At 41.3% G+C, this 12,373-nt stretch overlaps 1 protein-coding gene across 4 annotated transcripts in view; it reads left to right on the plus strand.

Annotated features, from left to right (window-relative positions):
* Nucleotides 1-227: 227 nt before the first annotated feature.
* sv2ca (synaptic vesicle glycoprotein 2Ca) overlaps nucleotides 228-12,373 on the plus strand; it is a 187,346-nt gene continuing 175,200 nt past the window's right edge. Inside the window, exon 1 of one of the 4 annotated variants that reach the window (XM_059644807.1) lies at nucleotides 228-246. The gene's annotated coding sequence lies outside the window, so the exon portion shown is untranslated. Of the gene's footprint in view, nucleotides 247-396; nucleotides 696-1,545; nucleotides 1,935-4,760; nucleotides 4,780-12,373 lie in introns of those variants that run through there. The other 3 variants (XM_059644804.1, XM_059644805.1, XM_059644806.1) reach the window with 3 other exon arrangements.

A 12,373-nucleotide genomic window follows, 5' to 3' on the forward strand; every position in this document is an offset into this window, starting at 1 on the left:
GAAGTAAAGATTTCCGTTGTCTTAGTGATAACACATCACATGCTATTGTAAAACATGCCAGATTATTGCCCACTTATACTGCTATACCAATGTAACTACCAGCACCAATGCAGATGCTGCAAGAAATCCCATGCACGGCTGCAAAAATAATACTGGGTGACACGTGTTAACGAAAGTCACATTTACCGACAGTAAGAATGGATGAATCAGCTACTATCAATCACCTATGTCTTGCATTGCATATGTGTAAGTAGACACACCACAATGTGCACGTACAACATTTGTCTTAGGATGTTTTCTTGGGAGGAGACGGCTGGCGGCTAATGCAGATTACAGTTTTTCTGGGTTTGCCTTCCCACCCCTCTACACTCACACAGTTGCTGGAGGCTGGATTGTTCCATTAGCTGGGATTGCCCACTCCACTCCCTGGGCTACAATTATTGATCGCTCTCTCTCTCTCTCTCTTTCATCCAGCACTGCAGTGGCAGGGCTGCAACGTCAATAAAAAAAAACATCCCACTGGCTGAAGCTCCCTCACTTGCAGCCATTTTAGTGTGGGGCACCTAGCGGAAAAACACACACACTCAGAGAAAGAGAGAGAGAGAGAGAGCCACAGTCTGAATGAGGGCAGCTGCCGGCTGCGCTTTAACAAGTCAGCGGGATCTCCCTGCAGTAGCCAAGCGCCTCGGAGTGAAGTAAGTGAACCCGCTACCTTCCTCCCTGACCGCTGACGCCTACAGTCAGCTTTGTGTTGCCCAGTGCTTCCAAACACCCCTTCAAAATAGGCATGCACCGCAGTGGATCAGTACCTCGCTGGGGCTGGAAATGTCGAGTTGAAAGTGTTAACTTTGTGTGGAGTGCCATATGGGTACTGGGGAGATGGAGAGACACAAACATTGGGGGTGAAGTGGGTTTCTTTTGATTGTTTGATAAGTTTGTTTCGTTGCATGGTATGTTTCTTTTTCTTTGTTCTATGTCTCCACGTCCCATCTCCACCCCCCCCCCCCCGCCAGTCCCCCATAATGAAACACTGCGTTAGATGGAGAACGGTGGATAGTGGTGCTGAACTTTGGAGACGCATGCCTGAGATTCCAGAGATCTGGATGTGTCGCTTCAGTAATGCTGTGATGTCAAGTTTCTGCATGGCCAGTCTTCCAAGAATATTGGCTCTTTTTTTTTAAGAAAGTCACCTCTCTCCAACACCGATCGCTGTCACTGTGTTTTCCACTCTTGTGAGAAAATTGCTAAGGGATCCCGTTATTTTCCACACGTCTCCCGCTGCAATGGTCTATACTTCGCATCCCAAATGTAACGGACAGCATCCTAGGGTTCGTTTTATCCCATGTGTTTCGTCTAATGGGGAAGTTAAGCGATAGAAAAGTTAATTCAGTCCTCGAAGGGTTAAGGAACAAAGTGGCAAGCTGCTGTGTAAATGTGCCGTCCAAATTCTGGGACCTGTCATTTAAACTACATCAGATTAAGGTAGTAATTGCGGTTGATCAGTAGTTGTCATAAAACATCTCGGTGATAAATTATCTTTGAGCCTGTGGAAGGGGATTATGCGGTGTGAAATTAACACCGGACGCCTCTTTTGTTTTAAGTACACAGCACACGTAGCTTGAACCGGGATTGGGTTTAATGTTGCGTTAACAGGGATAGTTACTGCCGCAGAGAGACTGAGTCATGCTGGAGATGTCAGCTCAGCACCGAGTGGGCAGACGCACAATGTTAGAGCAGCCACAACAAAAAAAACACACAAAATCTAATTACCAAAGCCTGTCCGCTTTTTAGACAGACTTTGTGATCAATACATAACTTCATGGAGGTTTAAAAAGTTGACTTTGTCTTGCGTACAATCATTAGCCCGACACCGCCAGGGAAAGCGAAGTTGGCTGTTTGAAATCGTTCTTTTTTTGACCCGTTTTCTGAAAGAAGTAAGTAGACCTGGATACGAGATGATATCGTGTTAGCAGCATTTGAGATCAATAATATATACTGGCTCTTTCGAGGCAGGAGGATGTAGAATTAAACGTGATAGGGATTAGTGAGTGTTCTTAAAATGTGACATAACTGAAGGAGTCCGCAATATTTTATTTGGAGATAAGTTTCTGTGGGGGGGAAGCTTTAGAATTCGGTGTTAAATTAATTACCGTTTGTTTCTCTCCGACAACATAGTAAATTCGGTTTCCTTTTTGAAAGTTTTGAGATATTTTTGATTTCTTAATTGAAGCATTTATTTCTTCAACAGTGAGATGCCGTGTTTTGTTCAGCAGTTTAACACTGCGTCCCCTCATGGCATTGTGTCAGCGACTGTTCATTTCTGCCTCGCAGCTACACTTTGACAACCCCCGGCAACTGAGGGGCTGTTTGTGATTTGTGTATATCACAGAATGTCGGTGAAATGTTCCGCGGCGCTAGAATTTCCAGCCTGGATGGTTGACTGATTATGTGTCACAGGAAAGCTATTCTGCCGAACTTGGAAACCCCTACTTACCATGTCATGTCCGAAAACAATGTCAGGATTGCTCAGGTGCAAACGAGTTCGAGCTACAGTTTATGTTAGACATTATTGTAAAGGTTCTCGTTACACTGACATTTTCTTCAGGTCCGAAATGTGTCAGCGGCTAAATTAACTGCAAAATAAATTTAATTACTTCACGTAATTGATGCTTCACCTTTTTGACGAATGTAGAATGTAAATTGGAACTTTACCATAGGTGTGCAATTATCTGTGGCTTTGACAATATTACAATGAAAGCTTATGTTATTGAGCGCTTTTTCAATGGCTTTCAAAGAGTATAATTTTTATAGAAACAGCAGACATAAAGGAAGTTGTATTCAGGTGCTAAGTGTGTTAGAAGAACCATACTTCTTGGAAATAGCAAGTGTCATTTTGTCATACCAGTCCATCCAGTTTTTAGCAGTGTCAATTCAGCAGCAAATCATCTTTGTCTTTTCAGTTACCTTTCTGGAAAGATATTGCTTGAGCTAATATGCTATTTTTTGCAATTCACAATTAAAGTTTTACATTACTTCATAAACTGCAAGATTAAAAATAAAGCATGTGTGACATACGCAATATTATAGTATTGTAAACCATTATCCTCCAATCTGTTATTGACTTAAACGCAATTCTGTCTATTGTACGAACTACCAATTTCTAGTGATTTCAGTGTTTTGAGACGTTTCAGGCTTTTACAACTTGATTTCAGTAAACAAATGTTCTGGGTATAATGACATAGTAAATCCATGACAGCAGCTATTAAGTAGTAGTAGGTTTTCACAGGCTTTTTCTTCCACAGAAATATTTATAGTGGATGATGTGTGTAGTTTCCAAGAACGAGTTGCACCGTGGAGCTCGTGACATTGGAACTGTAGAGAGCTGCAGTCTATCTATATCACTGCACATTTTAAAACACTAATGCACTTACATGGCTGCATTAAGAGAGTGGCAATTTTGTGGGCAGGAATTGCATTTAGAGCAAGCATATTACTCTGGCACTGACATTGGGACTTTCTCATTTTCTGGTGCAGTCAGGGCCGAGCTGGCATAATGAGGGAACGTGGAATTGGACGCGGTGAGGAACATGGTCAGGTTGATTCAATTCTCCCTCTAAATCAGCATTAGCACGTGAATTAACACATACAGGAGAGGGAAGCAATCGGTAGATGAGAAAGGGCGCATTAGAAATAATGCACTACGAAAGTTTGGAAGAAAATATCCGACATTTCAGAATTTTTACCTTCCGGGCCAATGCATTCCAGAGGTCAGGGACTGAAAAAGGCAAACTTGAAACAATGAAAAATAGCCCTTTTTAAAAAAATAAACCAAGAGCAATGGATACTTTGTCATTGTTTGTAGCCTTCAGTTATCTGACACAGATACATTTTCCTAAATGGACAACGATGGGAGGAAAATGCTCCACATTCAATTATCACAGTGAATAATTTGTGCCGTACTATGTAATATTTGACAGGTATATTGAAAATCAGCAGGGAACGTATTTTTTAAAGACTGAATCCCTCCAGTAAAGCCTCATCATGCATTAAGTACATCTCTCCCAGTTGTTCAATGTGGATTTAATTTGGACAATGGTTGATGGAAATTGTAATTCCTACAATACACTAACATCACTGCAATCCTATTCTCGTTCAATGTAAGATTCTGCTCTTACAAAATGGAGTCTAGTCTGAGGAACACGCAGCAGAGTGAGAGTCAGTGCTCAGCACAGTCAGCTCTGCAGTACAACTCTCTGAAACACCTGATGTCAGACATCTAGCACTCAACACCAGACTTAGTCAAGCAGCAGATCAGAAAAAAAGATAATTTATGCCATTAATGGTTTTATTTTCTTTATCACAGTCATCTTGTTCCTACGTGAGAGGATTGAATTCTCTGTCAATATTGCGCTTAATCTGTACAGTGTAAGGTGACCGTTCCTTATTTGTGCGGACGACTCATTGTCCAATTTTCATCTGCTCTGATCATTGGAAAACCTATACTCAGATTGTGACACCTTTCCAAACAGGCAATGAAAATCATTGGCTTTTTGCATGAGCAAGTTGTAACTATAAATCCATGTCTTACCAAAATTTATGTAACATTGAAAGCTTTAGAGAGTGTGTGCTGTTGGCACTGTGATGTAGATCTGTGATTGAAATAAATTGCGTCATGACAGAGAGGTGACCTTCAGTTCCTATGATCCTAATGCTGTTGTGTTACGAGGTTGGGTGTACTTCCTCCTTACGGAGAGGTTTCTGGAGTCTGGTCTTTTCAAGGTAACCATTTATGCATGTGGAATTACTTAAGCTTACTATGAGGTCTACATGGGTTGTTTACCTCTTTAGAATGCCTTTATTATCATTCAACCTACCACATTACTACTAATATCTTATTATTTATATATTCAAGAATTAACCTTTTACTCGGGACTAACAAAAAGGGAGAATTGTACTTTTGAATACAAGGGAAGGGACACATTTCTTTTCCGGACCTGCATGTTACTAAAGTCTCACACTACATTGCGCAGGAAATCTTTCGTCCATTCTTCAATTAAGCACAATTAATAATTTATTGGAAAAGGTAACATTTCTGAAAGGGTTAATGCTGAAGTGTGTTTTGACTTGGGTGGGGAAGGGCAGAATGTGTGAGGCCTTCAAGATGGTCAACCCTGTTATTCTAGATTTCCCAATAGCCTGAGTTGCACAGGGCTCCAAAGGGTTAAATATACTATTGTTGTAAAAGAATAGCGAATAGTGATCATTGTATGAAAGAACTTTCCTTCAAATCAGTAAATATGTGGTTGAATCTGAAACTGGGGTCTTAAATCTATTTGAAGGCAATTTGTAGTTATGAGCAGAATGTTGCCCGTGATGCATTAGGGAAATTCATCAAATGGTTTGGTAGATAGGTAATGGGTAGAATTTAAATAATTAATGCTTGCTTTAAAAAAATTCCTTTTGAGTCAAAAAAATCCAACAGGAAAAATGAGAAAGCCATGGCTAAGAAGGAATGTTAACTAAAATATTAAATCAAAAGAGGAGATTTATACAGATGACAACTTTTTGTGGCATCATCAGTGTCGGGAGAAGTTTAGAATTCAGCAAAGAAGAACCAATAAATTGATAAAGAAAGACAGAATAGAATATGAATGTAAAATAGCAAGAAAATAAATATAAATTTAGGAATGTAAAACGGGGTTAGTTTTAGTTAACAAAAAGTAGTATTGGAGAAAGAGTGTTGAAGGATAACTACAAAGATAATGGATGCATTGGTGATCGTCCTTCAAAATTCTTTTAATTTTGTAATGGTGCCTACAGATTGGAAAGTTGCAAAGGGAACCCTACTATTAAAGAAAAGGGAGAGTAAACAAGAAACTACGACCCTTTAACTTGAGTAATAGGGAAAGTACTAGAATCTATTATAAAAGATATGATTACTGGATATTTAGATCATTGTTGTCTGGACAGTGTCAGCATGGATTTATGAAGGAGAAATTATGCTTCACAAACCTGATACAGTTTTTAAGAATGCTACTAATATAATCAATAACGTGGAGTCAGTGGCTGTGGTATATTTGGATTTTCAGGGATCTTTGGATAAGTACACTGGAGGTTATTGAACGAAATTAAAGTACATGCAGTGAGGAATAACAGACTAGTATGGATTGATGATACTTAACAGGCAGAAAGCCAAGAGTTGGAAGAAATGGGTCATTGCCAGGTTGGGAGGTGTTGAGCAGCAGTGTACTGCAAGCCTAAGTGCTTGGGTCCCAGTTTCTCCCAATTCATGTTAGGGATTTGGGTGTGGAGTTAATTACAATATTTTCAATAAAACTAAAATACTGCAGATGCTGGAAAGCTGAAGCAAACAGAGAATGCTGGAGAAACTCAGCAGATCTGTCGGCATCTGCAGAAAGAAATACAGTTAGCATTTCAAGTCCACTATAAATCTTAAATTCTAAGAAATGTATCCAAGTTTGCAAATGATACAAATTCTGTTTGGAAGTGAGTTGTGAGGAAGGAACAAAGAAAAGCTTCAAAGGCATTTAGACAAGATGAGTACATGGGCAAGAAGTAGAGTATAACGCAGATAAATGTGACAGGCTCAGACTCCCACCACGTGGATTCCAACTGAGTTTCATCCTTTGTGTTTTGAATCTACCCAGGATTTATAGCAGTGTTATTTTTTTCAACTCTTTTCAGACAGCTGTTGTCACATGCTGAGGTTTACACTCAGTGCCATGCATTGCCACATGCACATTCTCGACCTCTCTCTTCATCAGCACCACCTCAAGCTGTCTCAGAGCTGTTCTGGCCCCCAGCTCCATTTCATGCACAGCTCGTTCAAGATTTTAATAAGAAACTTTTATTTCTTTTCCTTTCAAGAATTAAGGAACGTGAGCTACAACAGCACAACGTTACACATGTCTCTCTGGAATCTTCCTACCCTTCCCCTTCCCCTTCCCTCTGCCTGCACCCTTCTACCCCACCTCTTTGTCAGGTATTCAATATCCTTTCAGACCTTCTCTCTGCTGAATATTCTATTCTCAACAAAGGCCTTAGTTTTATCCCATTGCGCCCCCATATCAATGAATTTCAGGCATGACATGACTTTGGATCCTTCTTCCATTGCCTGCCTCTCCATTCCCATGTTCTTGGACATAAGCCCAATCCCCATTCCACAGACCCCTTCACCCAGCTCCAGCACTCTCCCTTCACCTGGACCCTTCCCTCTGTACATTTATCTGTACTTGACCCGTTCATCGAGAACTGTCGACATGACATCAATCAACTTAATTTTTCAGTCCACCTTACCCATTCAAACCTATCTCTCTCTGAAATGACAATATTTGTGCTCACAGATCCAACTCTAACTTTGAAATTAGGTCTGCCTAAAAGGGTGGTGCTGTTATCTGGCAGATTGACCTCTACATTGCAGAGACTGACCACCAGCTCCTAGACACCTCCTCCTATCTCTCCCTAGACCATGACCCCACCATGGAACTTAGGGCCGCTGTTTCTATGACAGTCATTAATTCCGTTTCATTTGTGGATCTCTGCCCAGCAGCCTCCCAGTCCCCAACCCTGTACAGTCCACTTCCACCTTCTCCCCAAAATGCACAAACAGGACTGCCCAGGCAGACCCATTGTTTCGGCTTGTTTCTGCCCCTCTTCCTATATTGACTGAATTCTTCTCCCCTTGTCAGTCCCTTTTCACTTACATGTATGATTCCTATGACACTTCATGTCAGTTTCAGAACTTCCAGTTTGCTGATTCCAGCTGCCTCCTCTTCACCATGGATGTGCGATCCATTTACATGTCCATCTCCCATCAGGATAGTCTCAGGGATCTCTGCTTCTTCCTGTGAAAAAGGTCTGAACCTTCCTCATCCACCACCAGCCTCCTCCACCTGGTCAAACTCATCCTGACTTTCAACAAATTCTCCTTTTTAACTTTTCTGACTTTCTTCGGGTCAAAGGGTTGGCCATGGGTATCTGCAAGGGCCCCAGGTGTGCCTGACTCTATGTGGGATACATGGAACATTCCTTGTTCTAGTCCTGCTTGAGTCAACCCCACGCCCCCACCCCCCATTCCCTGGCAACTCTTTCTCCAGGATGTCAATGACATCAGTGCTATTTTCCTCTCTCATCTGAAATTAGAAAAATCTATTAAGTTCACTTTCAATTTTCACCCTGCCCTCATCTTCACCTGGTCCATCTCTGATTCCTCCCTTCCTCATCATGTATGTTTTCATTTCTGGGTATAGGCTGGCCACCATGTTCGCTATAAACTCACCCCGACTCTCAGTTACCTGGACTGTACACCCTCACACACTGCCTCATTGTAAAAACTCTTTTCCATTCTCCCAATTTCTCCACCTCCATTGTACCTGTTCCAATGATGTCACCTTCTGTAGGGGAGCCTCCAAAATGTTCTACTTCCTCAACAGAGTGTTCCCCACTACTGTGATTTACAAGGCCCCTGGCAGTGTCCAACTCATCTCTTGCACTTCTGCTCTCACCCCTTTTCTCCCACAACGGGCGTCCCTGGTCCTCACGTTCCATCCCACTAGCAAGCACATCCAAAGGATCATTAGCTTTTATTTCTACCACCTTCAACAGGATGTCACCCCCAGACATATACTTTCTACCTGTCCTTCCTTGTACACAGGGACCATTCCCTCCGGGACACCCTGGTCCACTCCTCCTTCACTCCCAATGCCTCCCCACACCCCCACAGCGCCTTCCTATGTAATGGCAGAAGGTGCAACACTTAGCCATTTACATCCTGCCTCCTCACTATCTAAGGTCCCACACACACCTTCAAGGTGAAGCAGCATTTTAATCTATTGTTTTTGCTGCTCACAATGTGATTTCCTCGACAGGAGGGAGATGAAACACAGACTGGGCGACCGCTTTGCAGAACACCTGCATTTTATCAGCAAAAGTGACTCTGAGCTTCCAGTTACCTGCAAATTCAAGCCAATGCCGTGTTCCCTGGCCTACATGTCTTGGACTTGTTCCAATGTTCCAGTGAAGCTCAGTGCAAGCTGGAAGAACAGCACCTCATTTTCCGCTTGGGGACCATGCAGCCTTTGGGCTTCGGTATTGATTTCAATAATTTTATGGCCTGAGCACTTTCTTCTTCTGAAGAAGAAGGAGGAGTACCTTGGTCAACACCCAATCCCCAGGCCCGGTCATCACGTGAACTGCTTTCATCACAGCCAACCCATTATCACCCACTAGACATCTCCATTAGCAGCTTTACTTTCTCCCTGACTCAGCATTACCCATCCTTTTGTCTGCCCAACTGATTTCTCTTTCTGTCTCTTGGCTCCATCTCCACCTATCATTTACTCATCCCCTCCTCCCACCACCCAATCTTCAGCATATATTCCAACCTTTACCCAACTATAGTTTGTTCTGAAGAATGGGCACTGGACTGGATCATTAATTTTACTTTCTCTCCACAGATGCTGCTGGACCTGCAGAGTATCTCCAGTAATTTCTGTGTTTGTTGTGGATCAATGTGAAGTTATCCTTCTTGGTAGGAGGAATGAATGTACAGAATATTTCTTAAATCATGAGAGATTGTAAAGTGGTGATATCCAGAGGGACCGAGGTGACCTCCATTTAATATTTTACGAAGTAAAAGGTTTTGTTTTATTTTTCATCCTTTTAGATATCCAGAGGGACCTAGGTGACCTTCTTTGTAAGTTGCTGAAAGTTAATGTGCAAAGGTAGCAAGCAATCTAGAAGATTTTGCTCATTACCAGTTTGCTTTTTGTATAACTGGTGTGTGCCAATTGACTGCTGTGTCTCCTACACTAAATAGCGGATACACTTTTTAAAAGTATTTAATTGCTTGTAAAGTGGTTTGGATGGGCTGACTTTGCAAAACTTATTATAATAAATGCAATTTTTTCTTCCTGATGCTCTCTTCTATCTCACTGGAAGTAATGGCTTTAATAGTGATAAAGGAGATTTGGGATCGAGTAATCACCTGTGCTCCAAGGGCAGAGTTTTCCTGAATGTTCTGTCCAGATTTTTCATTCCCAATTGTACATACTTGGCAATATTATTCAGCAGTGACATTATCAATTCTTTGGAATCTATTTAATGCTTCACATAAAAAGAAAAAGTTTTTGTTTTATTTTTCAACCTTTTAGATGTTCCTGGACTCTGTTGTATAGGATTATAGAGTCATTAAGCATGGAAACAGATCCTTCAGTCTAACTAGTCCATATTGAATATAATCCCAAACTAAACTAGTCCCACCTGTCTGCTCCTGGCCCATATCCCTCCAAACCTTTCTTTTTCATGTACTTATTCAACAGTCTTTTAAGTGTTGTAACTGTGCCCACATCCATCACTTCCTCAGGAAGTTCATTCTACATGCAGACCACCCTCTGTGTCAAACAATTTGACTCTTGTGTCTTTTTAAAATCTCTCTCCTTTCATCTTCAAAATGTGTTCCGTAGTCTTGACATCTCCAACCCTCTGGAAAACACAAGTACCATTATCTCTAGAAGTAATAAAAACTGCAGATGCTGGAGTCAGAGATAACAGTGTGGAGCTGAAGGAACACAGCAGGCCAGGCAGCATCAGAGGAACAGGACAGTTGATGTTCCTTAGAAAAGAAAGAACGTCCTGGCCTGAAATGTCAACTGTCCTGCTCCGCTGATGCTGCCTGGCCTGCTGTGTTCTTCCAGCTTCACACTGTGTTATCTAAACCATTAACTCTATCTACATCTCTCATTATTTTATAAACTTCTATCAGGTCACCCCTCAATCTCCTACAGTCCAGTAAAACAAGTCACAGCCTATCCAGGACAACAAGGTGTAGAGCTGGATGAACACCACAGGCCAAGCAGCATCTCAGGAGCACAAAAGCTGACATTTCAAGCCTAGACTCTTCAGGCCCAAAACGTCAGCGTTCGTGCTCCTGAGATACTGCTTGGCCTGCTGTGTTCATCCAGCCCCACACTTTGTTGTCTTGGATTCTCTGGCATCTGCAGTTCCCATTATCTCTGATCACAGCCTATCTAGCCTTTCTTTATAACTCCAAACCTTCCATACCTGTCCTGTTAAATCTCTCTGAACCCTCTCCAGATTAATATTCTTGCTAACTAAAAGTCCAGTTGACAGCCCTGTTCTCCATCTGTTACAGAGGCATGATCACAAAAACCAGAAGGCTCAAAGCTTTGATAGTCCATTGATGTTTCTCTTTACTTTTACAAAACTTTGCTTGGCTCGTGTCCTTGATTATCAAGCTGTGACCAGGAATTCACTGTGCGGAGAATCCTTGGGATTCATATATTACAATTTGAACCATAACACACTGGAATTCTGTTTTTTTTAAATTGGGCAATTGTGATTCCTATTAAAGAATTTGAAAATAAATGATTTGAAAGAAAATAATAACTGACCTAAACCTCAGTTTTTCCCCATCAAACCACTTCTAATTGAATTGTAAGCAATAAATTTGGTCAGCACTCGACTAAATCCAAAACAATCTATCCACATTGATTACTCCAATTAATCCTTTCCAGCAAATCAAAATTAGTTGAAAAAAAAAGTTTACTTTGCAATTAACGTAATTTGGAAGAAAAAGGACAATATAGCTCTTAATATAACAGACTGGAACTTGTTGAAATGAGACATTTAAAAATGGTGCATCCCATTAGTTAGATTTTTGCTGTAACTTCACCACAACATTTACTCTGTAACTTGCTGGAAATGTGAGCTGACAATGATGCAGAGATGGAAATGAGGCAGTTCATATATTACTGGAAGGCTCTATTAATGGTGTATGTGATTTATGGATTCAGAAAGAACAAAGGAACTATGAGCAGAAATAAGTATTTTTCTTAATTGACAGGTGGGATCTGGGTTTGGGTGTCAGTGGCTGGGCCAGCATTTATTGCCTATCCCTAGTTCTTGCTCTAGATTGCCCCAGAAGCATATATTTTGTTAATCCCTTTTAGCATCTTATACGTCTCAATTAGATCTCTCGTCCTTCTAAACTGTAGCGTGCATAGACCTAAACCAGTCAATCTCTCCTTATCAGACGAGACTTTCATCTCTGGCATCAAACTAGTGAGCTTTCTCTGAACTGCCTCCGGTGCAATTACATGCTTTCTCAACTAAGGGCACCAAAACTGTATACAATGCTCCAGGTGCAGTCTCATCAATGCCTTATGGAATTGCAACAAATCTCCCTGCTTTTATATTCCATTCCATTAGCAATGTGTTGAAATTCCATTTGCTTTTCTTACTAAATACTGTACTTTCATACCAGCTTTTTGTGACTCATGCACAAGGTCACTCAAAGCCCTTTGCATTGAAGTGTTTTGAAGTTTCTCTCTAC

The sequence above is a fragment of the Stegostoma tigrinum genome, chromosome 3 (assembly GCF_030684315.1).
Source record: "Stegostoma tigrinum isolate sSteTig4 chromosome 3, sSteTig4.hap1, whole genome shotgun sequence".
Taxonomy (NCBI): domain Eukaryota; kingdom Metazoa; phylum Chordata; class Chondrichthyes; order Orectolobiformes; family Stegostomatidae; genus Stegostoma; species Stegostoma tigrinum.